Consider the following 26,738-nt stretch of genomic DNA (forward strand, 5'->3'; position numbering starts at 1 on the left):
ATGGAGTTTTCAATTTAATCAATAACAGCTAGCATGAAATCTTGCAGCCAAAATTATACCTACTCAAATCTGAAAAGAGGAAGTAGCACAGAGATGAACAGAACAGTCAAGGCTGTACTAACCACCCTAAATACTTGCTCCTCCTAAAACATTCTTCATCCTAAGCACTTGGAAGGACGTGGTATGACAAATGACTCCAGATACTACCATCAGCCCATTCACTGAAAAACAGACTGCAGAACTCCTAAGGAAATGTGGTATCACAAGGCCAGAGCTGGATCAAAAAAAACCCCAAAACTATCAAACTTCCTAACAAAGCCTGTAAAATCAGTTCAGCACTTATCCTGTACATAGAAATTTGTTTCACTCAAAGAGAAAAAGCGACGGATTTCACAGAAAATAGCTTCTTGACTCATAAAACTGATGTCATAAAGTCACTCTCAAGAAGAAATTAAACTATAAATCCAATTAAAATTCACCACTTCAGTAATGAAACAGCATGCAGGTTCACTTTCTCAAATGAGAGATATTGTAGGAAAAATACAAACCACACTGACAAGGAAGTAATTGAGTGACCACTTTCAAAAGGGAGGCATAAGATTCGCATTTAGGAAGTCAGGAAACTTAAGAACACAACTGGAGAAATTCAAAAGCAGGCTACATCAATTCAAAAAGGATCAATGTAAAATGTCTCATTGGAGAAATGTTCAGCTTGTTAGCGTGCTTATAACACCTACCGCTTTTGTGGCCAAATACCTAAGAATGACTCTCTGCTTTTAATTTTCCTATAACGTGCATATAAACAAAAAAGAATTTACAGTGATAGAATTGAGTTACCTGTTCTCCCACTTACAAAACATGAAAACAAAAGTTGCCATTTTCAAACTTGGACTGAAAAATTAAGACACAGAGTATTTACTGATTTTAAGAAAATAAGGTAATATGTCAAGTAGCTACTTCTCATCCATGGATAGAAAGACAAATAGACAGACAGCTTCACAGGGCAATTCAAGAGCAGAGGTTTAATTTAGCTATTCGCTAGCTAACACAGCAATTAAAACGAAGGAGCACCTGAGAGATTAGGCCTTGTGTCTACTGTGCGCTGGCAGATCTATAACTGCAAAAAAGTATCAGCACAGACAATCTACACTGCTTTGGTCTTAGCATCACAGGAGAGTAGCCAAAAATGTGAATCTTTTACTGTGATATTTCTTTTGCTTTGTTTTCTGGCCAAATACATATTTAGGCATAAGACAGGAGCTAGAAGCACTGCACATACTCTTAAGCCATTATGTATTGCTTTTATCACTACGGATGCGACCAATACTTGAGTTTTCTTATTTTTAAGATAATTTATGCCATGACACTTAAATTTTCTTAAAGGCCTAGTTTCTATTTGGTGAAGCTTTGATTCCACTAAAAATTAAAAAAAAAAAAAAGATAAATGGTCTAATTCTTCTGATTTTTCAGAAAAGCTTGAAACTATGAACTCTTACTATTGCTTTCTGAACATCACTATACTTTACCAATCATGTTTTGCAAGAACAATCCTTAGTTGGGACTGAAAACAGCATGGAAACAGAGAAAGGACTGAAATAAACTTTGATGTATTCAGAAGCATTTGCATTACAAAATTAAAGTGCAAGAAGTGCCGAATGACAGTAAATGGTAATTGAAAAGACAGATCTCAGAAAGAGAAACCTCATGGGAAAACTTCATGAAAATGGCAAGTACTTCAGTTTTAAGATGGATCTGGGATTGTTGATTTGTGAGTGTTGATAATACCCTAAAATCAACAAGAAAGAGGTGAAACATATGGTGCCTGCATTCAAGTCTCCATTGGCAGAGTTTTAAGGTTTATAAATCCTCACATGGGACACTTTAACTACAATACAGAAGAACAAAATTGGACCTAATTATGCCTTGTTAATAAAGTCAATTATACAGTTATTCTTTTTCTAATTAAAACTTAGAATTGGTTTAACATTTTTCCTCACTTTTTTGCTAAGAAATATGTATTTAGTTGCTTCTTAAGGTTCTAACTTCCTATTTTTTGCAAGTCATTATTAATATGGAAATTAAAATAATTGTAATTCTGTATTAAAAAACATTTAAAAAGATTTAGTAATCCCTTTTTTTATTATTATTAAATTCAACTCTATATATAACTGTCCTGGTTTTCATCTGGCATAGAGTTAATTTTCACAAGAAGCTGGGAGGGGACACAGCCAGGACAGCTGACCCAAACTGGCCAAAGGAGTGAGTATTCCATACCATATGCTGTCATATTCAGCATAAAAAGGGGGCTGGCCAGGGAGGATGAACAAATTGCATTGCGTATCACCCGCTTTGTATATTCTTTTATTAGTATTGTCATCATTGTTTTCCTCTCCCTTTGCTGTCCCACTACACTGTCCTTATCCCAATCCACAAATTTCACCTTTTTCTTCCCATTCTCCTCTCCATCCCATCGGGGAGGGGTGAGCGAGCGGCCACGTGGTGCTCAGCTACCAGCTGGGGTTGAACCACAACAGTCCTTTCTGATGCCCAACATGGGGCTCCAAGGGTTGAGATAACAACAGATCTGCCCCAAGTGTGTTAAAACAAAGTTGTTATACGTGTTTATTATATTAAATAGTTGCTAGTCAGGTTGGAGTTTTGTTTGTTCATGTGGCTGTGGTATGTAAACCCATACTTGCTGCATGAATTCCTTGCGGTGCTGTTTATCACCTCTGGGAGGGGGGTCAGGATTCTCATTTTGCTGTATTGTATAATACTGACTTATGATATGATAACATCAATGGTTATGAGATTAAGCTAGTATTTGTATGTGGTATTGCTGTCATGCCCATACCTCAGACAACATCTCTTGGGATTTATTAACAATCGCACCCAATTTATTGGGAAGACAGGGGGATACTTTGTCCCACTCTTTCACCTCCCCTTTTTCCTTCAAGGCTAGCTACAACAGCTTTTGAGAATTTTTAATATCCTTGGGATGTTCAGGCCAGCATGCTCCTATTACTCTATCTCCTGAATGTGTTTCAGGTCTTGTTTAGGTTACAAAATACTGTTTTAAGAATATCACCCAGAGATCTGCCCCAAGGCTGAATTGTCAGAGGTGGCATAGCATGTGGGAGAGTATGGGCAGGTATCTAGAGAACTTCTCAGTCCCAATGGTTTGGAACTTCACTCCAGAACAACTACAGGACCCTGATAAAATGATAGAATATTTGAAAGGAAAATGCTCTGGCTATTCCAAGGAGGCACAACTTACTGCACTGTGCTGGGCCCTGGCCAGTATCTACCAAACACTGCTCGACAGTAGGCAGTGTCATCAGGGGGAGGAGAGGGAAGACAGAGCGACAGGCACTGTGGGTACCCCAACCCCGGCGATGGGCATGGTGGCTACTCAAACCTCAATGACAAGCACTGCAGTTGAATCAAAAAACCAACCCATGCAGGTATCAGTTGCCCCTATACAGAAGAAGAAAAACACCAAAAAATCAAGTCACTTAGTAAGAGATGAGTATGAACCAGAACCATCACAAGAACAGGAAGAAGAGGCAGAACCAGAAGTAATCACCCAATCCCTGTCCCTGAGTGAGCTGCAAGATATGCAAAAAGTTTTCAGCCGTCATCCAGGTGTGCACATAATTACCTGGCTGCTCCGATGCTGGGATAATGGGGCCAGTAGCTTGGAATTAGAAGGTAGGGAGGCCAAGCAGCTGGGGTCCCTGTCTAGGGAGGGGGGCATTGACAAGGCAATGGGGAAAAAGACACAAGCCCTCAGCCTCTGGAGGAGACTTCTGTCAGGCATGAGAGAAAGGTATCCCTTCAGTGAAGATGATGTATGTCGGCCAGGCAGGACCAGCATGGAAAGAGGTATCTAGTACCTGAGGGAATTAGCTGTGCAGGAGATGGTTTATTATAATCCGGACAACATGCAGTTACCCACAGACCCTGATGAAGTCCAATGTACCTGACTCATGTAGCAGAGCTTTGTATGGAGCACACCATCATCGTACGCCAACTCACTGACAGTAATAGACTGGTAAAGCGAAGAGGCAGCAACGAAGAATGAAGTGGCTGGCTGACTCTGGCAATATGAAGAAAGTCTCTATTCCTCCCTTGTCTTAGCTGTGTAGAAACTGTCCCGGAAGGTCCAGCAACTCAAAGAGAATATGTCCTATTCCCCACACGTATGGACCAGTATCTCAGCTATTAGGAGTAAGTGGTCTGCTGCTCAAGAGAGAGCATATAGAGGGTACACACCACGGGCCATCCTGTGGTTTTATCTGCGTGAACACAGAGAGGGCACGAGAAAGTAGGATGGAAAACCTACCTCAACCCTAGAAGATTGCAAGGAAAAACAATCACAAAAGGGGATTCTTCCAGGAAAAATGCAACTCCAGTTTCAAGTGGGCAGTTCCCCAGACCAAGTAGAAGGCCTGATCGTACTTATGACCCTCTTGAAGTCACTTCTACAAGGAGTTGCAAAAATGATGACCAGGACTAGAGGGGCCCTGCCTCCAGCCAGGAGGAAAGGTTTATTGGACTGTGTGGATCCGATGGCCTGGCATGTCAGATTCACAAGATGCACAGAGTACCCTAATGCCATCAAGCCATGAAGGCGCAGAATCCATCTGTACTTCTGGAGTGACAGGGGGATCCCAACACTTAAATGTACTGGAGGACAAAGTAAGGTCAAGGGACCTGCAGAGGAGATCCAGTTTTTAGGAATAAAATGGCAAGATGGATGCAATCAGATCCCAATGGATGTGATTAACAAAATAGCAACTATGTCTCCACCAGCCAACAAAAAAGAGACACAAGCTTTCTTAGGTGTTGTGGGTTTTTGGAGGACGCACATTCGAAATTACAGTCTCATTGTAAGCCCTCTCTATCATGTAACCTGGAAGAAGAATGATTTTGAATGGGGCCCTGAGCAATGACAAGCCTTTGAACAAATTAAACAAGAAACAGTTCATGCGGTGGCACTTGGGCCAGTCTGAGCAGGACCAGAGGTAAAAAATGTGCTGTACACCGCAGCCGGGAAGAACGGCCCTACCTGGAGTCTCTGGCAGAAAGCACCAGGGGAGACTCGAGGTTGACCCCTGGGGTTTTGGAGTCGGGGGTACAGAGGATCTGAGGCCCGCTACACTCCAACTGAAAAAGAGATATTGGCAGCCTATGAAGGGGTTCGAGCTGCTTCAGAGGTGATTGGCACTGAAGCACAGCTCCTCCTGGTACCCCGACTGCCAGTGCTGGGTTGGATGTTCAAAGGGAGGGCCCCCTCTACACACCATGCAACCAATGCTACGTGGAGTAAGTGGGTTGCACTGATCACACAACGGGCTCGAATAGGAAACCCCAACCGTCCAGGAATTCTGGAAGTGATCACAGACTGGCCAGAAGGGAAAGATTTCGGAATATTGCCAGAGGAGGAGGTGACACACGCTGAAGAGGCCCCACCATATAATAAACTACCAGAAAATGAGAAGCAATATGCCCTGTTCACTGATGGGTCCTTTCACATTGTGGGAAGGCATTGGAGGTGGAAGGCTGCTGTATGGAGTCCTACATGACACGTCACAGAAGCTGCAGAAGGAGAAGGTGAGTCAAGCCAGTTTGCAGAGGTGAAAGTCATCCAGCGGGCTTTAGACACTGCTGAGCGAGATAAGTGGCCTATGTTCTACCTCTATACTGACTCATGGATGGTGGCAAATGCCCTGTGGGGGTGGTTACAGCAATGGAAGCAGAGCAACTGGCAGCGCAGAGGCAAATCCATCTGGGCCACTCCATTGGGGCCAGATACTGCTGCCCGGCTAGAGAAGCTGGTTGTGAAAGTACATCACATAGATACCCACGTACCCAAGAGCTGGGCCACTGAGGAACATCAGAACAACCAGCAGGTGGATCATGCTGCTAAGATTGAAGTGGCTCAAGTAGATCTGAAGTGGCAACACAAGGAAGGGTGAGTTATTTGTAGCTTGCTGGGCCCACGACACCTCAGGCCACCAAGGAAGGGATACAACATATAAATGGGCTCGTGATCAAGCGGTGGACTTGACTATGGACGCTATCACACAGGTCACGCATGAATGTGAAACACATGCTACAATCAAGCAAACTGAGCAGTAAAAGCCTCTATGGAGACAATGGCTGAAATATAAATATGGAGAGGCCTAGCAGATTGATTACATCACACTCCCACAAACCCACCAAGGCAAGCGCTATGTACTTAAAATGGTGGAAGCAACCACTGGATGCTGGAAACATATCCCATGCCCTATGCCACTGCCCAGAACACTATCCTGGGCCCTGAAAAGCAAGTCTTGTGGCAACATGGCACCCCAGAAAGAAATGAGTCAGACAACGGGACTCATTTCTGAAATAACCTCATAGACACCTGGGCCAAAGAGCATGGTATTGAGTGGGTGTATCACATCCCCTACCATGCACCAGCCTCTGGGAAAATCGAACGCTACAACGGACTGCTAAAGACTACACAGAGAGCAATGGGTGGTGGGACCCTCAAACATTGGGATACACATTTAGCAAAGGCCACCTTAACTCTAGGGGGTCTACCAATAGAGCTGGCCCTGCCCAATCAAAACTTTCACACCCTGTAGGAGATAAAGTCCACATAGCACATATGAAGAATATGGTGGGGAAGACAGTCTGGGTTATCCCCGCTTCAGACAAAAGCAAACCCATCCATGGGATTGCTTTTGCTCAAGGACCTGGGTGCACTTGGTGGGCGATGCGGAAGGATGGGCAAGTCCAATGTGTACCTCAAAGGGGATTTGATTTTGGGTGAGAATAGCCAATAAATTAAAGTGTATGATGTTAATTGCTAAATAACCCTGCCACTGTATGTCATCACTACTACAATTGCTATATGCAGTATTACCGTAAGAATCACGCAAATTAATGAAGGATGAACTTTCATGAAACCAAGCAAAGTACAGTAATGGTGGAACTAGAACTGGCTTCAGCACCCAGCGCCCAGCAACTTCCTTGAAATCAGCATCTTCAACCCACAGACCACGAGCACGGACCACACCAGATACACCAGCCACGAGCTCTGGATGCTGCATGCAACAATCCAACAGCACATGCTATCTCTCTGCCCTGAAAGGCTGTTATGACAGATGGAGCCCAAAGTCATGGACTAAACAAACTCAATAGACATTTTAGAGGGATGGCCCATAGTCTGAGGGAATAGTATCTGTGTATGCACATATATACACATATATATAATGTAAGACAGGGAAAGTGGTAGTAATTAATTGGGAAGTGTGGGATCTGGGCATGAATAGATGGTATAGAATAAGGGGTGGATAATGTCCTGGTTTTCAACTGGGATAGAGTTAATTTTCACAAGAAGCTGGGAGGGGACACAGCCAGGACAGCTGACCCAAACTAGCCAAAGGAATATTCCATACCATGTGACATCATACTTAGCATAAAAAGGGGGCTGGCCACCGAAGAAGGGCCGCTGCTCAGGGACCAGCTGGACATCAGGTCGGGTGAGCAAACTGAACTGTGTATCACCCACTTTGTATATTCTTTTATTAGTATTGTTGTTGTTATTTTCCTCTTCCTTTGCTGTCCCAGTAAACTGTCCTTATCCCAACCCCTGAGTTTCACCTTTTTCTTCCAATTCTCCTCCCCATCCCACCACGGATGCTCAGCTCTGGCTTGGGCTAAACCATAACGATATCAATAATAACAGTGCTGCTTCCTCAAGTGCTACTAAAATGACACCGGACATTCAGTCTACTGTTTAAAAGTCTGATTTTTAGGATTACAAGAGTAGAATTGAAATCAGGACTGAAGACAGACATCACTTATTTCCTACTAAGGACAGGCAGGGCAGGCAAGGAGGGGGCATCGCCCTCTATGTCAATGACCAGCTGGAGTGCATGGAGCTCCACCTGGGGATGGATGAGGAGCCCACTGAGAGTCTATGGGTCAGGATTAAAGGGAGTGCTGGGGCAGGGGACATCATAGTGGGTGTCTGCTACAGGCCACCTGACCAGGAAGACTGAGCAGATGAAGCCCTCTATAGGCAGATAGGAGCAGGCTCACGCTCACAAGCCCTGGTCCTTATGGGGGACTTCAACCACCCTGACATCTGTTGGAGGGACAATGCAGCTGAGCGCAAGCAATCCAGGAAGTTCCTGGAATGTGTCAATGACAACTTTCTCCTCTAAGTGATAGAGGAGCCCACGAGGAGAGGTGCCATGCTGGACCTTATTCTCACCAATAAGGAGGGCCTGGTAGGGGACGTCAAGCTCAAGGGCAGCCTTGGCTGCAGTGACCACAAAATTGTGGAATTCAGGATCCTCAGGGCAGCGAGGAGGGCACTCAGCAAGCTCACTACCCTGGACTTCAGCAGAGCAGACTTTGGCCTCTTCAGGGATCTCCTTGGTAGAATACCATGGGACAAAGCCCTGGAAGGAAGAGGGGCCCAGGACAGCTGGCTAATATTCAAGGGTCACCTCCTCCAAGCTCAGGAGTGATGCATCCCAACAAAGAGGAAGTCGAGCAAAACCACCAAGAGGCCCCCGTGGATGAACAAGGAGCTCCTGGGCAAAGTCAAACAAAAAAAGGAAGCCTACAGAGGGTGGAAGCAAGGGCAGGTAGCCTAGGAGGAATACAGAGAAACTGTCCGAGCAGCCAGGGAGCAGGTTAGGAAAGCCAAAGCCCTGAGAGAAATTAGTCTGGCCAGGGATGTCAAGAACAACAAGAAAAGCTTCTATAGGTATGTTAGTGAGAAAAGGAGGATGAGGGAAAATGTGGGTCCCCTCCGGAATGAAACGGGTGACCTGATTACCCAGGATATGGAGAAGGCTGAGGTACTCAATGACTTCTTTGCCTCAGCCTTCACTGGCAAATCCTTGAGCCACACTGCCCAGGTCACAGAAGGCAGGGACTGGAAGAATGCAGAACCGCCCACTGTAGGAGAAGATCAGGTTCAAGAATATCTAAGGAACCTGAAGGTGCACAAGTCCATGGGACCTGATGAGTTGCATCCGCAGGTCTTGAGGGAAGTGGCGGATGAAGTGGCCAGGCCACTCGCCATCATATTTGAGAAGTCCTGGCAGTCCGGCGAAGTTCCCACCAACTGGAAAAGGGGAAACATAACCCCCAGTTTTAAGAAGGGTAAAAAGGAAGACCCAGGGAACTACAGGCCAGTCAGTCTCACCTCCATGCCTGACAAGATTATGGAGCAGACCCTCCTGGAGACTATGCTCAGGCACATGGAAAATAAGGAGGTGATTGGTGACAGTCAACATGGCTTCACTAAGGGCAAATCATACCTGACAAATTTGGTGGCCTTCTATAATGGGGTTACAGCATCCATGGATAAGGGAAGGGCAACTGACGTCATCTGCCTGGACTTGTACAAGGCATTTGACACTGTCCCACACGACATCCTTGTCTCTAAATTGCAGAGACATGGATTCAATGGATGCACCACTCGGTGGATAAGGATTTGGCTGGATGGTCGCACTCAAAGAGTTGTGGTCAACAGCTCAATGTCCAGGTGGAGAACGGTGATGAGTGGTGCTCCTCAGGGGTTGGTACTGGGACCGGCACTGTTCAACATCTTTGTCAGCAACATGGACAGTGGGATCGAGTGCACCCTCAGCAAGTTTGCTGACGACACCAAGCTGTGTGGGGTGGTCGACACGCTGGAGGGAAGGGATGCCATCCAGAGGGACCTTGACAGGCTGGAGAGGTGGGCCCGTGCAAACCGCATGAAGTTCAACAAGGCCAAGTGCAAGGTCCTGCACGTGGGTTGGCACAATCCCAAGCACAACTATAGGCTGGGTGAGGAATGGATTGAAAGCAGCCCTGAGGAGAAGGACTTGGGGGTGTTCATTGAGGAAAAGCTCCACATGAGCCGGCAGTGTGGGCTTGCAGCCCAGAAAGCCAACCATGTCATGGGCTGCATCAAAAGAGGCGTGACCAGCAGGTCAAGGGAGGTGATCCTGCCCCTCTACTCTGCTCTTGTGAGACCCCACCTGGAGTACTGTGTCCAGCTCTGGGGGCCCCAGTACAGGAGAGACAGGGAGCTGTTGGAGAGAGTCCAGAGGAGGGCCACAAAGCTGATCAGAGGGCTGGAGCACCTCTCCTATGAAGACAGGCTGAGAGAGTTGGGATTGTTCAGCCTGGAGATGAGAAGGCTCTGGGGAGACCTAATTGTGGCCTTCCAGTACCTGAAGGGGCCTACAGGAAAGGTGGTGAGGGACTGTTTATGAGGGAGTGTAGTGACAGGACAAGGGGTAATGGGTTTAAGCTGAAGGAGGGTCGATTTAGATCAGATGTTAGAAAGAAATTCTTTACTGTTAGAGTGGTGAGGCACTGGAACAGGTTGCCCAGAGAGGTTGTGGATGCCCCATCCCTGGAAGTGTTCAAGGCCAGGTTGGATGGGGCTTTGGGCAACCTGGTCTAGTGGAGGGTGTCTCTGCCCGCAGCAGGGGGGTTGGAACTAGATGATCTTTAAGGTCCCTTCCAACCCAAACCATTCTATGATTCTACTTCTCCATTTCCACTTAAATAGCAGCTTAACAATCTTTAATTATTCGTTCTGAACTAGAAGAGATCATTTCTTTTTCTTTCACTTCAGTACAAAACTTTTTGACAAATCACTGAATGAATGTCTGAAACCTGTATGTTTTATGGGGCTGTTCTCAGCAGGTTAAAACAGGAGGTGACCAGCACGGGAACCCTTTCGATCTTATTAGCTGAGGAGGAAAGGAGTTTTTATGCACTCCTGCAGTTCATAGAACAGTTTGGGTTGGAAGGGACCTCGAGAATCATCTAGTTCCAATCCTCCTGCCACAGGCAGGGACACCCTCCAAAGCCCCATCCAACCTGGCCTTGAACACTTCCAGGGATGGGGCCTCCACAACCTCTCTGGGCAACCTGTGCCAGTGCCTCACCACTCTAACAGTAAAGAATTTCTTCCTTATATCCAATCTAAATCTAACCTCCTTCAGGTTAATGCCACTACCCCTTGTCCTATCACTCCATGCCCTTGTAAACAGTCCCTCTCCAGCTTTCCTGTAGGCCCCTTTAGGTACTGGAAGGCTGCTATAAGGTGTCCCTGGAGCCTTCTCTTCTCCACGCTGAACAACCCCAACTCTCAGCCTGTCTTCACAGGAGAGATGCTCCAGCCCTCTGTTCATCTTCCAACAGCTACATGTCTTTCTTATACTGGGGGCCCCAGAGCTGGACACAGTTCCAGGTGGAAGTCCCAAGGAGAGCCTACATGTGCCTCATCCTCAAGCTTAACATGACTGTTCTTTTTTTAGCCAGGAGGGACTTATCTTATTACCCTTCTTAGCTGTGATCTCCACATAGAACCAGAGAACATCATCATCCCGAAAGGTACAGGCAGCACAGGAAACAGGCAATTCAGACTGTTGCGCCTCTCAAATGCCGAACAAGACTCTGTTGTTACAGTTTGGCTTTGTGCATCCCATTAATGTAAAATTATACTGCTTCCTTTCTCTTAATTCAGGTAAAAATGATACAGTGTAATAATTAGAAACCCATACTGCTTTGCTGAACTACAGTTAAAGTCACTTGGTTTTCTGCCTGGCAGGATGCACACACTAGTTTTTCACCATCATCTGACAAATAATTCAAGCTTTCTATATTTGTGCATAAATAGGTTCCTCTGTTTTGTTTCAGGTATTATGCCATGACCATTACAAGTAGTTTCCACATAATCTCAGACTGCCTGCATTAGGTATTTTTTCCCACGATGTTCAACTGTGGCACGTGCAAAGCAATTCAGGGTATAAGAGAAGTAAGAGTAACAGAGCATGTTTTTACCAAAATGACAACTTCACCGCTATCCCAACAGAATATATAAGGGCACAAATTATCTTTAGCACACTGCAAAAGCAGGCGTGCATGGGGATGCTCAAGAACAACAGAGCCCTCTGACAGAAACAGAACCCTGTCACATAACTGAAATAAAATTTCGACACTTGTCAGAGGTTTATATAATGTTGGTGCAGGCTTACAAATTCTCCATTCACACAGAAAACTCACTACCACTACTACAGCCTCATAAGTAAGAGGTGCAGTTGCCTGCACCAATATAGTTACAACAGCTTCTGAGTCACAGAGGACAATCTGGCCCATGCTGATACATTATGCAGAGCATCTATAAAAATGACTGTGCTGAAAGCATTAAGTAAGAACTATGACCATGGAATTGGAAATGTTGTTATTGTCTCCACAGTACTAAATTCATCCTTCGTACAACAAATATAGGGAAGTGAAAGAATTAACACCTTAAAAAGATAATGAGCAATTCAACAATTCTACTGTCTACTCATTATTTTTATTCAGGTCACTCAGTATATGAGCCAATATCAACCAAAAGATGTGAACTGTGAACTGGAATGTTTCAAAGTCATTTCTTTCCAAACATAAACAGGATTTTAGCAGGAATTAAATTAATTGGAAGAGAAAGAAGGGGTTTTTTTTCTCTGTTCCTGTAATCTGTTTATTTTACTGGCAAGCACAGTAGAGCTACTTGAAATTCGCAAAACAAAGGAGTAACACAAAATACAATTGTGTAAAAAATTTATGCAACACATCTGGTTTGACACCCTGCAGGAGAACAAACACGAAACATTTGTTCCTATCTATCCCGCAATTAAAGTACTCAAGGATTTGTATCACAGAGCCAGTTCCCTCTTCCAGTGCCCTCTCACTGCTCTACCCACAGCAATGCATTTGCACCCATCCCATCCATTGTGCTGAACAGCATTTAGGAACCAGCCACATGTAAAAATATCACAAAATCAGTGGTGCTGCACCAGAAAAAGCCTTATGTGGTTTTAAAACTGATTAAGAAAAACATACAGATCCGTACCCTCAGTAACGTGCATGTCAAGCCCAATGTAGCTTAGTTCCACATTACCAATCAGCCAGAAGGTAGAGGACAAAAAATACATATGGACTTAATTTTATTAAATATAAATATGTAATGTTTGCTTCCCTATTGATGAACAGAAGGTAGGAATATTCTCCACACATGGCTCAAAGCTGTTAGCAATACACTATCTGACTCTTCACTAACACATAGGAAGAACCTATATTTCACCACCTGTTGATTTGTGGAACCGATTAGAGGAAAATTATCCAGCATCTTCCATATGTTAAAATAAAAATCAGTCAGTCAAAGTCTGTCTCCCATGGCTCTGTTCTAGACTCGAGATCCTGATGAAGTAGCTCTTTAAAGTTAGGGGTAAATTTCTTCGTTTCTATGTGGAAGTACTGTTGTTCTGTACAGTTTTATTGGGTTTAGGTTGCAAATTCATGGTAAAAAGACTGCTAACATTAGCACCTGTTAGTAGGAAAGGATCAGAACTAGAACTTCCAAACACAGATAACCTGTGCAAGGAGGAAAAACCACAAGCCTAGGCATGAATCTCAGTGTAGTAATGCTCTGTAACAGACAAAGCCACAGCCTCTGTAATCTGTAATGTCCCAAGCTCTATTAGTTAATACCTTAATTTAAACTTGGACTTAAATGTTTTTTATGTAGCTCACCTTTAACCTGCCATACTCCAGTCATGTTTTATGTGACTGGGCTTACAGATTACTACAATTTTTAAAGTGTTCTCTTAGTGGTCTCACATGAACTACTTTTTTACATCAGCATTTTTTACCAAAAAAGTGCAAAAATTAGTGTGACCTATTAGCAATACTAAAACTGTACCCATAATGCCTAAAGATTTAAGGAAAAACAAAGCATGCAGAGGCAGACCAGATGATGGGGGAGTGTCACTTCAGATCCTTTCTTGGGATTCAAAATTAGGAGTCATGCACTCTTACAAATACATGAACTCATTACTGCATTGCATAAATGCAAACGCTGATTTGCACAGAGTCGAACTTCTTGTTCATGTAAAGTGATGTAGATATTTCATGGATCTATAAGAGTATCTTCTCTTCAACATCAACAGCCTAGTGAAGACAATATCAAAACAAACACACACGAAAGACCACAGTTTAAAAAAAGAATGGGAACTTTATCTAAATGTCACATGCTAAGGAATGATCAATACAATGTGATAGTAGTCTTGTCTTGGCTATGATGATCTACCAGCCAAACGAACATGACTTTCTTGTGCTCCTCCCAAGTGCTCTTGCACAGCTCAATAGCTGTGTGTTTGAAGAAAGCACCTTAGAGGGTTATAGTCTGAAGTCCTTCAGGAATAATGTTGCATTTCTAGTCCAAGATCAAGAAGCGGATGATCACTTTGGTTTCTTTGGAGAAAATACTGTCATTTTATCTTTCTCTACCTGCTAGAGAGGTATGGTTAACAATGCACCAAGAACAGACTGGAAGATGTAGTAAGTCTGTCATTCAAGTTAATCGGTTACATGTATCTTAAGCATAAACAAATTTGCAGGCTTCGGATGTACTGCAGCACAGAGATGGTCATAACCATTAATTTATCATAATTCAATTTTTATTAAATGGAACAGGAATTTTCCTAAAGAAGGACATATGACAAAACACTAGTGGTTTAAAATTGCAATAGTCCAGAACTCCAAACAAACTTGAGTAATTTAATCCTGGCATGGAAACTGAATGCTTGATGCACTGAAATTTGCGTGGTGCCACTGTGTAAGCACTGCGGTATAAAATGTCAGGTACACACATTTGGTAAACTACAAGCTGCTTATATCAGCTTCACCGCTTCACACCATCTCAGACTGTATTTCTGAAGACTGGCGCAATTTATAATAATTTACATATCAAAAAGTCATTATCTTCACTTTTTTTCCAGACTATTCTTTAAAATCCTTCTAATAATCAAACACTTACATGAAGTGGCTTAAGTCATCTGCATTAAAGCACATTGTTGACTGCTTTTGCTCTCACACATGTATAAATCTGGCTTGTTTTGGCAAACATGAATTAACTCACTTTGAAAATATTTACAGATCTTTGGGAGATACTGTGCTTGTCACAGGAATTTATTTAAAGCCAACTCCTTACATAGAAGTGTGTATTTGGAAAACTGAAAACAGAAAACTGACTTACAACATGACTGGGTATTATGAGGAAGTGGAATAAATAAAAGATTTTTTTAATTATTTTTATTCTTCCTCCTCTTGGATTCACTCAGCAAGAGAGACAGGTACTTTTGCCACAGTCAATTGCAATTAAAATAACTGGGAAGGAAAATTAGAAAGCAGAAAGCAATTAGCAGTTATTAGAAGAATTTAGAAGAGGTGACAGGGATCCTTTGCATGTTTCATGGAGATGGAATGATTTCTTCCCTATCAATGCCAACCTTCTTATCTCCTCAAGATTTCATTTATTTCAGCTGAAGAAAGCCCCACGGTTCCAACCAGTGGTCTCATGTTCCCCAAAGAATGTCACATGGGATGACATGTGGTTCTTCCTTTGCGGAATTCATTTCTACTGCCCATTGCCACATCATAGAATCATCAATAGTTTGGGTTGGAAGGGACCTTTAAAGGTCACCTAGTCCAACCCCCCTGCAATAAGCAGGGACATCTTCAACCAAATCAGGTTACTCAGAGCCCCATCCAACCTGACCTTCAATGTTTCTGGGGATGGGGCATCTACCACCTCTCTGGGCAAACTGTTCCAGTGTTTCACCACCCTCGTTGTAAAAAAAAAAAGTCTTCCTTATATCTAGTCTGAATCTACCCTCTTTTAGTTTAAAACCATTACCCCTTGTCCTATCACAACAGACCCTGCTAAAAAGGTTGTTCCCATCTTTCTTATAAGCCCCCTTTAAGCACTGAAAGGCTGCCATAAGGTCTCCCCGGAGCCTTCTCTTCTCCAGGCTGAATAAGCCCAATTCTCTCAGCCTGTCCTCATAGGAGAGGTGCTCCAGCCCTCTCATCACTTTCGTGGCCCTCCTCTGGGCTTGCTCCAACAGCTCCATGACTTTCCTGTGCTGAGGACCCCAGAGCTGGACACAGTACTACACAGAGTAGAGGGGAAGAATCACCTCCCTCGACCTGATGGTCACCTTCATTTGATGCGCCTCAGGATACGGTTGGCTTCCTGGGCTGCAAGCATGCATTGCTGAGTTATGTCCAGCTTTTCATCCACCAGCATCCTCAAGTCCTTCTCCTCAGGGCTGCTTTCAATCCCTTCATTCCCCAGCCAGTATTGATACCCGCGGTTGCACCAACTCATGTGCAGGACCTTGCACTTGGCCTTGTTGAACCTCATGAGGTTCACACTGCCCCACTTCTCAAGCTTGTCCAGGTCCCTCTGGATGGTATCCTGTCCCTCAGGCATGTCAACCACCCCACTCAGCTTGGTGTCATCTGTAAACTTGCTGAGAGTGCACTCGATCCTACTGTCTATGTCACTGATGAAGGTATCTTACAAAACTTTTGCCTTTCGGTATACCTGAGAAACAGAAGTGGTTAGAAGTGACTGAAAGCATAAAAAGGGATTGGAAAAGCAGTAAAAAGTTTGCATTCTGTCTGTGCTACAGTTCTAGGACATGTCTACTATATAGGACCCTGAAAACAGGGAAAAACAGAAGGTAGAGGAATTTGGGGAAAATACATATGGGGAAGTAAAAGTATCTTTTCTGGGTATTTCTCAGTACAACTGTGTATTTGCAATTTCTTTCCTTTAAGGCTTCGGTGAGGTCAAGCCTGATCTCTAGGTACAATCTAAGCCTTGCTCAAAACTTACTGCAACACTGGCTAAGAGCAACATTAGGAGATGGTGACAGAACTGCAGTGAGACAACTTGGTGTTCACTGTGCCACACTAGATACACAGATAGTCTCTGATTACATTTCATCACTGCAGCACTCTCCTTCTAGACACTGCAAGCTCCTTCCACCCATGTAGCTTCTCCACTTGGGCAACTCCATTCCCTGCCACCATCACTAGTTTCACCCATTTTGCAGACCGTTGCTAGTGCTGTTGGATACAACGTACATATATATTAGTCTTCCAGCAGACAAGTAACAATTTTGATGCATAAACCCTTATTTCCTTCATGGAGTCTAAGGAAAAGCATCCCATTCACCAAAACCAAGACCACTTGTATCTTAATTTTGTCTCACTTGCTCCCGTCTGTGTTTACTTACTCTCTTTATATGTAGCAATGATTATGAGGACTGTTACACAGATCTCTTTTCCCATGGTCACATTATCACTACAAGGAGCTTTTCACCTGTTCAAAGACGTCCTAATTCAGAAGGCTGGTTGCAGTTTGATGAGGACTTCAGTAGGTACCAACCCCTCATATACCGTGACTGCTATTCTCACAAAGTTAAGAACCACAGGTAAACAGCTTTATGCAGTTTTCAGCTATGTGTTCACGCAGCATTTCTTTCCACCAAGACTGCTTCAACACACAGAGAACAGGAAAGACACTATTTACTGAGTAAGTAGTTAAGGTATCCAGTGTCTAGTTTGATCAGCATTGTTCAGTTCACAGCCTTATGGTACTCTACTTAAGCTCTGCTAGGATGCTAGAAGTATTAATTTCCTCATGGGCCTCTCCAAGGTGATCATCACCACAGTATTAGAGTATTTAGCCAACATTAATGAACTTATCTTTTCATACCATGCTATGTTGTACAGCTAGTATTGCCTTCATTTTACAGATACAGACTTGAAGTATGGAGCCTAAAATGGAAAAGTCTTCATTTCCTTTGGATAACCAGGCAGCTTCACGTCTAATATTTTAAGTCCCACAAGGATCAGAAATATAAGTTTACAACAATAAACAAGAGGAAGAGATAAGGGGTTGTGAGGAGGTAGAACACTGAGGTGAAATACCCTTTACAACAGGCTTGCCCGAATTACAACAGGACAGGAAGAACTGGAAACTTTGGATTCCTTCCAGACTCTGTAAAGCCCTCATAAGACACAGACTCCACTACTTGCACATCTTCCCAGTTGCCCGGTGCCATTGTCATCTTCCCTCAGCCCCATCCCGTCACCCTCACCACCTTCTGACAACTTCATCCAACCAACACTAAGATTTTGTCCAGGCAGCTCATCCAAGTCCTAATCTGATCCAAAGTCGAGACCTTCTCTCTCACCATCCCCAGCTCCAAGGACAACTCTTTTTGCTTCAGCATTTTAGTCAGGATGCCTGCTCATAAGGTTACCTGAACTCCAGGCACATCCCAGTGCCTCAAAACTTTAAGGACATTAAGATGACAAACAATATAACCAAAATTTCACTTTTTTTTTCAAATCACCACTGCCATATTCAAAAGCTGCAGAAAAGAGCAAATGCTGGATAAATCCCGCTTGACACTGTCATCTTAGACGTGAGTACATAAACTCAGCTGAAAGAAAGCTGTGCCTTCTGGGACCCCTGAACACAGGGAGGCTTTGAATGGAAAGCCGTGCCGGGGGGTAGATTCTGAGATGCAATGCAGCACACGGATGCTGTTGCTGCTTTACACCCAACACTTCAGGCATAGTCTGAGGATAAAGTAAGTGCAAGGTTACTCTGGGAACGCACATAGAGCAGCTGTTACGGCAGGGAGACCTGAGAAAAATCTTATATTCAGAGCCTCAAATTTGATAATCTGTATTAACAGCTTAATTTGACATAAAACATACACTTTTAATTCTGTAAAAACAGCTGATTGTGTGTAACTCCCTAAAACACTAAAATGCACACACGCTCCACTGTAGAGAGCTTTTAGTGGGGATACACAGCATACAGGAAGACACTGGGAAGTAGTAAATAGAAAAATCAATTGAGCAGTGAAGCTTTACTAGATGTTAGTTCCACTTCAAAACTTTCCTTATCATTTCTTACAAATAGCTATTCCACTGGTTCCATTCTCAAGGTGTCATTCACTGCTTCAGGTAAAACTTCTCAGTGGAGCTTAAACTCAGGTTATAAGCTTTCAGGTGAGATGATAGATTTTAGTGAAAAAATAAGGAAAAAGGAAGTATGATAGTTTGCATAAGGAAAAGAGTTTTACAGCCAAGTGTTCCACATGGACCAGCTAATTCCTGCTACTATCATTCTTTTTGGCATATGGAAAATGCATGTGAAGAAATTTATTTTTGCCAGGTTGTACACTAATGGCAACAGAAGGTATGACTTCTATCAGTGGTTTAAGTTCACACTTAATATTAGTGTAATTCTTGGAAAAAATATTCAAGCAGAAACTACCACAAGAGGCTTGAGATTTCATCTAGAAGTGAGATTGACTACTAATGAATTAGCATTAGTCCTATGGCCATAATATTTCACTGCAGTTAGTGTTCATACTGACTAAGAAGAAAAAAAAAAAAAACAGTCATAATCCCAGATAAAATTATTGAAAAGCAACAATGAGTAATGATAAAATCCCAGAAGAGAATTAAAGCCAGAAGAAATAAATACATTTTGTTTCCCATTGCATGTTTTCCTTGCTCTTGCTGTTTGTAGTCCTGGATAAGAGCTGCTTCCTTCTCTAAAAGGGACTTAAAAGCTGTTACAGCTTCTCTTTTCAGAAGCTACAGAAACTGTGATAATCATTGATTAATCATCTTGGAATATGCTTGTATCAACATGGATGTCCTGGCTTTTCAGTGCAACAAAATACGTAAGACAACTTGGAATTCAACTGCCAGAGATTCAGATGACTGAATAGATTAGGTTTACATCAACAGTATATAAATATCAATTTCTGCAATATAACAATATTAATAATTTAAAATCACAAAGGAAATATAAAGAAGACTCATGAGTGAAACCAATTGCGCTGCAGTGACTATAAATACTAACATTTTAGTATGCTCTGTATTATTTATGAAATATGATTTATTACTAAGCTTTTGTACAGCTATGGTTAGATTAAAGAATAACTAATAATGTATTTGCTGTTATTTTAGAAAATGACTCCATGGAATCTGGTTGTGTTACGCTATGGGGAAAAAAAGAATTCTGGCTATAGTATCAAAGTTTTATCTTTATGTGCATGTCATATTATATAAAAGTTTCTGGATACTTGTTATCTATAGGAGTACGTAAGCAAACTATGTTTTACCTATGAATTTGTGCATCCCAATTTTGTGCATCCCAAAAGCATTTTATACAAAGGAGCACAGGAGACAGATGATGATTCTTCTCCTCTGTTTCCACAACTTAAGTTCATAGTAAAATGAATGGGAATTGTATACATAAAGTGTCTAGAAGGAAAAAGCATAACAATTAAGCAGCCACACTATGTGTTCACATAGCGGATTTTTTTTCTCCCAATTTGGTGTTTTAATGGGTGAGATCATCCACTGAAGACAGACAAGATGCTTCCTAGTAATCTGTTCCAATGGCTGTGAGAACACCTTCCAAAACGAAAGTGGGTACAAATGGTACCACTGAATTAGCAAGGCACCCACGCTACCAAGAGGCAATACTTGGTCTTCCAGAGGTATCCTATGTTTGATATAGAACTGCTACAGCTTTGCTTTACTTGCTCAGTAAGAAATACTGCACATCCATGATTGCACAGATGTCAACTGTGCCTTTACAGGTATGCAAGGGGTATGTCCCAGGCTGACTCCAAGTGTTACTCTTTGGTCACTGATTTGCTGAAGAATGTGTAAACTATAACAGTGGATCTTACATGACTAAGGTTCTTACTCACTGACCAAAGTTCCCACCTTCCTCAGAAAACTTTGCTTTTGTTAACAACAGCTTAAGCTCCGCTTAGAGTGTTCAAAATTTCCTCTTTCACTGTTGATCTTTCACTGTTTACTAGCAAAGTATTAAAAAACTTGTACCTACCTCACCATTAAAGATTTCTTTATGTTCTCTCCCTCCTATTAAGGCACTGACCTTTTTTGCCTTAATCATTTTATTTGTGTGTGAAGTTACTGCACATTCAGGAAAAGCATTTGTATCCAGGACACACAGTAGGCCTAACTTCCAAGTGACAGAAAACAGAGTAACTGACTAGTCTCAAAAATGAAACAGGACTGAAAATACATAAACAGCAAGAGAGCTGATGAGCTCAGTCTTATCAAGAGGTCTTCATCAATCTATATGTACTTTCACAGAAAAAAATATTGGACAATGTGTAGCTCTTTGAACTGGCACACAGATCTGATAGCTGAAGTTGAATAAAAACAACACCAAGCTAAAAACAAGTTATTAGTAGCAAACATCTAGGCTAATTAATAACTGGAAAGCTTACAATGGATTTGGATGCATTCACAAGTCTTAAGAGGGCCTTACTCCAAATTTCAAAATGACAAGTAACTTTTTTCTAAGTGGTAAGTCTCATTCAACCAAGAATTTACTCAGAGTCCACCAGTTTCTATTATATGGGAAGTCACTGCACATGTCCCTCTGGTTTTATAATATCCACGGTTGTGCTGGGGGAATCTTCTTGTTCCTTCACGAGTTTTAACCCCAACTCTCTTTTTCAAATCAGTCAGTCAGGTTTCCAATGATGATGAACTATTACTCAGTAAGTACTTTGTTAATTCACTCCTAATCTTGGGAGGTGAGGGGAGAACAGGACCCCCATCATATGGAACAAAACAGTCATAAAAGCTTCCCAGAAATATATAAATTGGCTTAGACTTACCAGTCCAAGCCTGAGAACAACTGGATCCACAAAAATAGAATAAAGAGGAGACTGATACACCTTTCATGGCCTCAAGCTATTCAAGGAGAACTTACACAAATGCTCTTGTGATACACCACCACAGTACACTTCATCCTGCTGCTCAGAATCCCAATTTTTTTCCCATGTTACCATCCCTGGGCTATGTGGACAACGTGCTATGCTGGCCCCAGAGAATGTACAAGCTGTTGTTCTGTGACAAATGGCATGTTTGTAAGCTGTGTTCAGGATTCCACTACGAGACATGTCCAGCTTGTGGGTAGCTGTCCTCTCTTCCCTTTGGTCCCACATAACCCCCCCCTTCTTCGCATGATCTCTCAAGCATCAAGTGATAAAGATACCTGAGTGTATTCCTGAGGAGTAACAAAGTGAAGCCGAATGGTCCTTTCCCCTCATGCCAGGTAAGAGTTAAGGAGCCAAAACTCCAGTTTGTTCTCAGCACAATAGCTGTGGAAGATTAACACAGGTTTATGTACTTTCCTCCCTACTTCTCTCTCTGATTTTTTTTCTTCCTCTCCAAACTCTACTACAGGCAGTAGAATAACAAAAAGTAGCAAATACTCCTTCTATCTCTGTTTTGCTAGAGCAATGTAAGAAACCAGGAGATCATTACTTGCTTCAATGTGTAACTGAGAGATACAGGCAGTAACCTTACATACTGGAGAAACTTGCTAATTGTACTGCTGCAGCCACAGATAAGCTCTCTCTGTGACAGAGACCTCTGCGCAATCTGAAAGATTTTGACCTGCAGATCCAACAACTTCCTGTCTTAGAAACCATGTGACACATCCACAACACATCATGAGATATCCAGGAGATACTCAAGATTAGACACAGATATGGAGAAGGTAAAACTAGTAGGAGCAGATGCAAGAATAAAAGGGTAATTTACAGCTCACTGCTGCAGTACACCACGGGAGCATCTGTTCCTGGCACCACTGATGAACTGAAGATAGCAGTCTTTTTCAAGCACTTGAAGGTCTTCCCCAAGAGCTTTGGAGCACATGCAATTCTTTGCCTATCCCAAACTGCTTCTTCTGCCTCTGATGGCAACAGTTCACACACCAAAGACACCCTACCTTAACAAATATCTGCTGCAGTAGACAAGGAAGCCATCCTAAATTTAAGTAAATGGCTCTATTAAACTAAAGTATCAATATCTCCTGAGTGAATCCACTGATGAACATGTAGCTATCTTGTGCTAACCTGACATGCAGCCATGCTTGTCAGCAGTAACTGCTTCTGTAAGGTGGTCACCTTCCATGTGTGCCTCAATAGTATGCTAAATTTAATACTTTTCCTATAGTAACTTAAGAAACAACAGCAGCTCACTAAAGGGTGAAGAAGAAATGTTACAGTAGCTCATCAACAAAAATGAAAGCCAAGAGATCTTCTTGCGAATTAACAGCTGATTTCCTATAATGTGAGATGACACACTTTATTAAAAAAAATTAAAAATTGGAAGATATTTCCTTAGATTAAGTGAATAATGGAGAAAGAGTTTTCAAGGGAAGACATGCACGGAGAAAGAAGATTAGAATTACTTTTTTCTGCCTGAAGGGAAAAATAGCTATGTGCAAACACTGCAGCTGCTAACTAGACATTCCCAAACAATTAATGTGTAACCCCATTGCCACTCAAATAATTTTCTTATTTCCAGTAGTTGGGCTGGAGAAGAAATGAAGAATCAACCGAGATTCTACAGTAATTATACCACAGCATATATTCTAAGGATATGCTTATATGCTCCATCTGCATATGCTTTGGCTATCAAAGAATGCTTATCTGGTTAGGATGCTGAAATAATTCTATTAATCTGTATGAGCTCTGGAACTATAATGAGAAGTATTAAAATGTCATAACAGTAAAATGCAACACAAATGCGACCTATTAAATTATTACTCCAAGAGCATAAGGAAAGGCATTTTTAACACTCAGATTTCAAAGGCTTCTGATATTTTGAACAATGTTTTTGAAAAACCTAGTATTATTTCAGCTCAAATCTAATTACAGGAGAAAAATGGCAGGTTGCCACGCACAAAAATTTCCCTCCTTATTTTTCACTATGTCGTCAACATAGGTAACACAAGCTGTTCTTTCCTGCTGCACTCTCTTACAGTCTTGTGCAGCAGGCAAAACGGATCTACTCCAGAATTCATTTTTTCCCCATTAATGCATACTCATAAAAATGGAACTGACAGGACAGCAGCTTATTCATGCACAAGTCAGATCCCAATCTCACACACTGACTGGCTTTCAGAAACACACAGATCAATTGTTATTGTTTGGAGGGGGGGTTGTTTCATTTGAGAGAGGGGAAGAGTTGCAGAGCTACGGAAACAACCACATAGCAGTCTTCCTGTCTTCACTGCAATAACAGTAATTAACAGAATCAGGAATATACGCAGCATGGATGGCAAGTTCTGGGTCTTTAACTACTTTAAAATACCTCTAAATTTTAATCTGCAGACATTTAAACTTATATGAATATTCATCTCTCTGAGTACTTCACCAAATCTAAGTCAATGTGCAAAGATAATCATGCCTGCAAGAGTATCAAAAACTCATTAAACTGAGAATACCTACCGGAACGGTCTAATGAAAATTAAGACAGAGAGTCCACCAAGAGCACCTTACCTGCCCTCACTTAGTCCAACTCTGTCACCAGCGACAGGCTAAGCAACAGAATTTTCATAAGTGATGTTCAGTTTCACAGAAAGCTCCTCAAATTCCCCTTCCCCTATTACTTAATCATTTTAATTAGATGGCTGTCTTAATAAAACTTTGCAAACAGCAATGAGCCACTTCTGAATAGGGAAGCAGTTTCTGAAACCTTTCCTCATGGCAGAGGATGGGAAAAGAAATTAACTAAATCATGTCGCTTTCAATATTAAGTGAAGAACTTTACATTCCCTAGTATCAGTAACAAACAGTATTCAAACTGGCTTTACATACGAAAGGAACAACAACAGAATAAGCTTTTTTTTTTTTAATGAATATCAAAACCCCATTTTCAGAGAAAAAAAAACCTCGGGGCACAGTTTGGTATTTGTTTGCTACTGACAGGTAAGTTAAAACGCAGCACACCTGCTAAACTAGAAGAACACCAAGAATGAATCGTCACACGAGGGAGCAAAAACGTATGTCATTAGTTTCTCTCAGCAAACACTTTCTTTCCTACGGTGCCATCTGTTAAATCAGAAACTCCTTTAACACCACAGCCTTGCTAGTTCTGATGATGCACTGGCTGCGCAGCTACTTGCTCGGTATTTTCGTATCGCGCCCTCTTCGCAGGGCGAGCGCAGCCTCCCGCTTCTCCCTGCGGCGCTCGCAGCCGCGGACCGCGCCGGGACCGGACCGGACCGTCCCTCTCGGCGGCGGGGCCGCCACACGCACCTGAGGAGACGCGCTCCCCCGCCGCCGAGCCGCGCAGCGCGGACCCGCCGTGGCGGAGCCGAGCCGGCAGGCCGCGGCCCGCGCCCGAGGCGGCAGGACCCCGCAACGCGGAGGCGAACCGCTGCCCCCCGGAGCGCCGGGCGCCGGGCCGCGGGCAGCCGAGAAGTTGCGGCGGCCCCGCGGGGCGCGCAGCCGGGCGGACAGGGGCAGCCTGTCGCGCAGCTCGTCCCACCCGACGCCAGCCCCCCTCAGGGGCAGAGGGGGCGCCGAACTCCGAGCCCCTGCCCCGGGCCGCCGCTGCCCCCCCCGCCCCCGCCCGCCCGGCCCCGCGGCGGGCACCCCGCGCCCGCGGAGAAACTTACTTGCGGGCGGCGGCGAGCGCCGCGAAGCAGCTGCACGCGCCTCCTTCACGCGGCCCCCGGCCGCGCGCCCTCCTTCCCGCCCTGCGAGCGCGGCGCGCGAGCGCAGCCCCGGCGCGGCGGCCGCTGCCGAGCGGGTTCGGACATGCTCAGTCCCCCCGCCGCCGCCGTGCGGAACCTACCACCGGGGGGGGGGGGGGAGGGAGGAGGGGAGCACGGAGAAATAGGGGCCAGAGCTGGATGCTACCAAGAGGATGAGCTAAAAATAGGCGCCGCAGAAAAGAACAGCTGGAGCTTAAAGGGGCAGAGCGGCCTCGCTCCCCGCAGCCCCGGGCAGGGGGCGCCTCCCCGGGACGGGGGGGGTGACCTCCCGCCGCGCGGGTCCTCCCTGCGGCCTCGGAGGAGAGGCGCTGAAACCGCGGCGATGCCTGCGCTACCGCGCCCGGGTCCTGTCCGCGCCTTTGCGGCGGGAGCCCTGCGGTACGCTCCTCTGCGGCTTTTGCAGCGGGAGCCCTGCGGTACGCTCCTCTGCGGCTACTCCCGCCGAAGCGAGCCGGGGCGAACACCGCGCGACGCGGCTCTGGGGGGCTCTTGGGAGCGTCTAATGGGGCGGTGGCCGGGCTCTGCCCGCCCCTCACTTCACCTCAGCGCCGGGCCGGGCCCCTCACCTCAGCGCTGGGCCCCTCACCTCAGCGCCGGGCCGGGCAGCGTATCTTAGGGCCGGGGAATTTTCCTCAGGGCCGGGCGCCCTTGTGAAGCGGCAGCTTCAGAAATCGGGTCTAGAAAGTGTGAGAGAGGATGCCAAGCGGTATTTTCGTGCAGTATTTCTCAGAAGACATCTCCGTCCTGCTCTGAGGTGTTAGGTTTAGCAAACTCACAGGAGCTCTCCAGTGAAGTTCAGAGCAGGCAGATGAGAATGTGACAGGTCCAAAGCAAAGAGCTTGCAAAACAACACCCTAAATACAATTTTCTAGGCTGGAAGATACAAGTCGCAAGTGAAATGACGTGATCATGCTCTCCTTTCACAGACACTACTGCGTTTCAAACCTAAGAGCTGTAGATAATTGTTAGAAATTAAAAGCCCCCTAAGCATTTGCAAATGGGAGTTTCTGATGTGTGTTTTAAGCTGTGGCTTGTCATTCCCTGCCTTCCTAAAAGACCAGTAAGAATAAACACGACACCACATTGGTTTAGATTTATAAATGTACTCCAAAGCCTAAAATTGTGTTACCCTAGCAGGAGTTCAGAGTTTTGCTGAATTCTGATACAGAAAATCACTGCTGCACGAAAAACATCTTTACAGCATGAATACTAAATAAGTTCTCAGAAAAGAATA

General features: G+C 43.9%; 1 protein-coding gene across 4 annotated transcripts in view; it reads right to left on the reverse strand.

Annotated features, from left to right (window-relative positions):
* Positions 1-25,663, reverse strand: part of OXR1 (oxidation resistance 1) — a 299,537-nt gene extending 273,874 nt beyond the window's left edge. Inside the window, exon 1 of one of the 4 annotated variants that reach the window (XM_075743500.1) lies at positions 25,406-25,663. The gene's annotated coding sequence lies outside the window, so the exon portion shown is untranslated. The remainder of the gene's footprint in view (positions 1-25,405) is intronic. The other 3 variants (XM_075743497.1, XM_075743499.1, XM_075743502.1) reach the window with 3 other exon arrangements.
* Positions 25,664-26,738: the final 1,075 nt, after the last annotated feature.

The sequence above is a fragment of the Balearica regulorum genome, chromosome 2 (genome assembly GCF_011004875.1).
Source record: "Balearica regulorum gibbericeps isolate bBalReg1 chromosome 2, bBalReg1.pri, whole genome shotgun sequence".
Classification (NCBI taxonomy): domain Eukaryota; kingdom Metazoa; phylum Chordata; class Aves; order Gruiformes; family Gruidae; genus Balearica; species Balearica regulorum.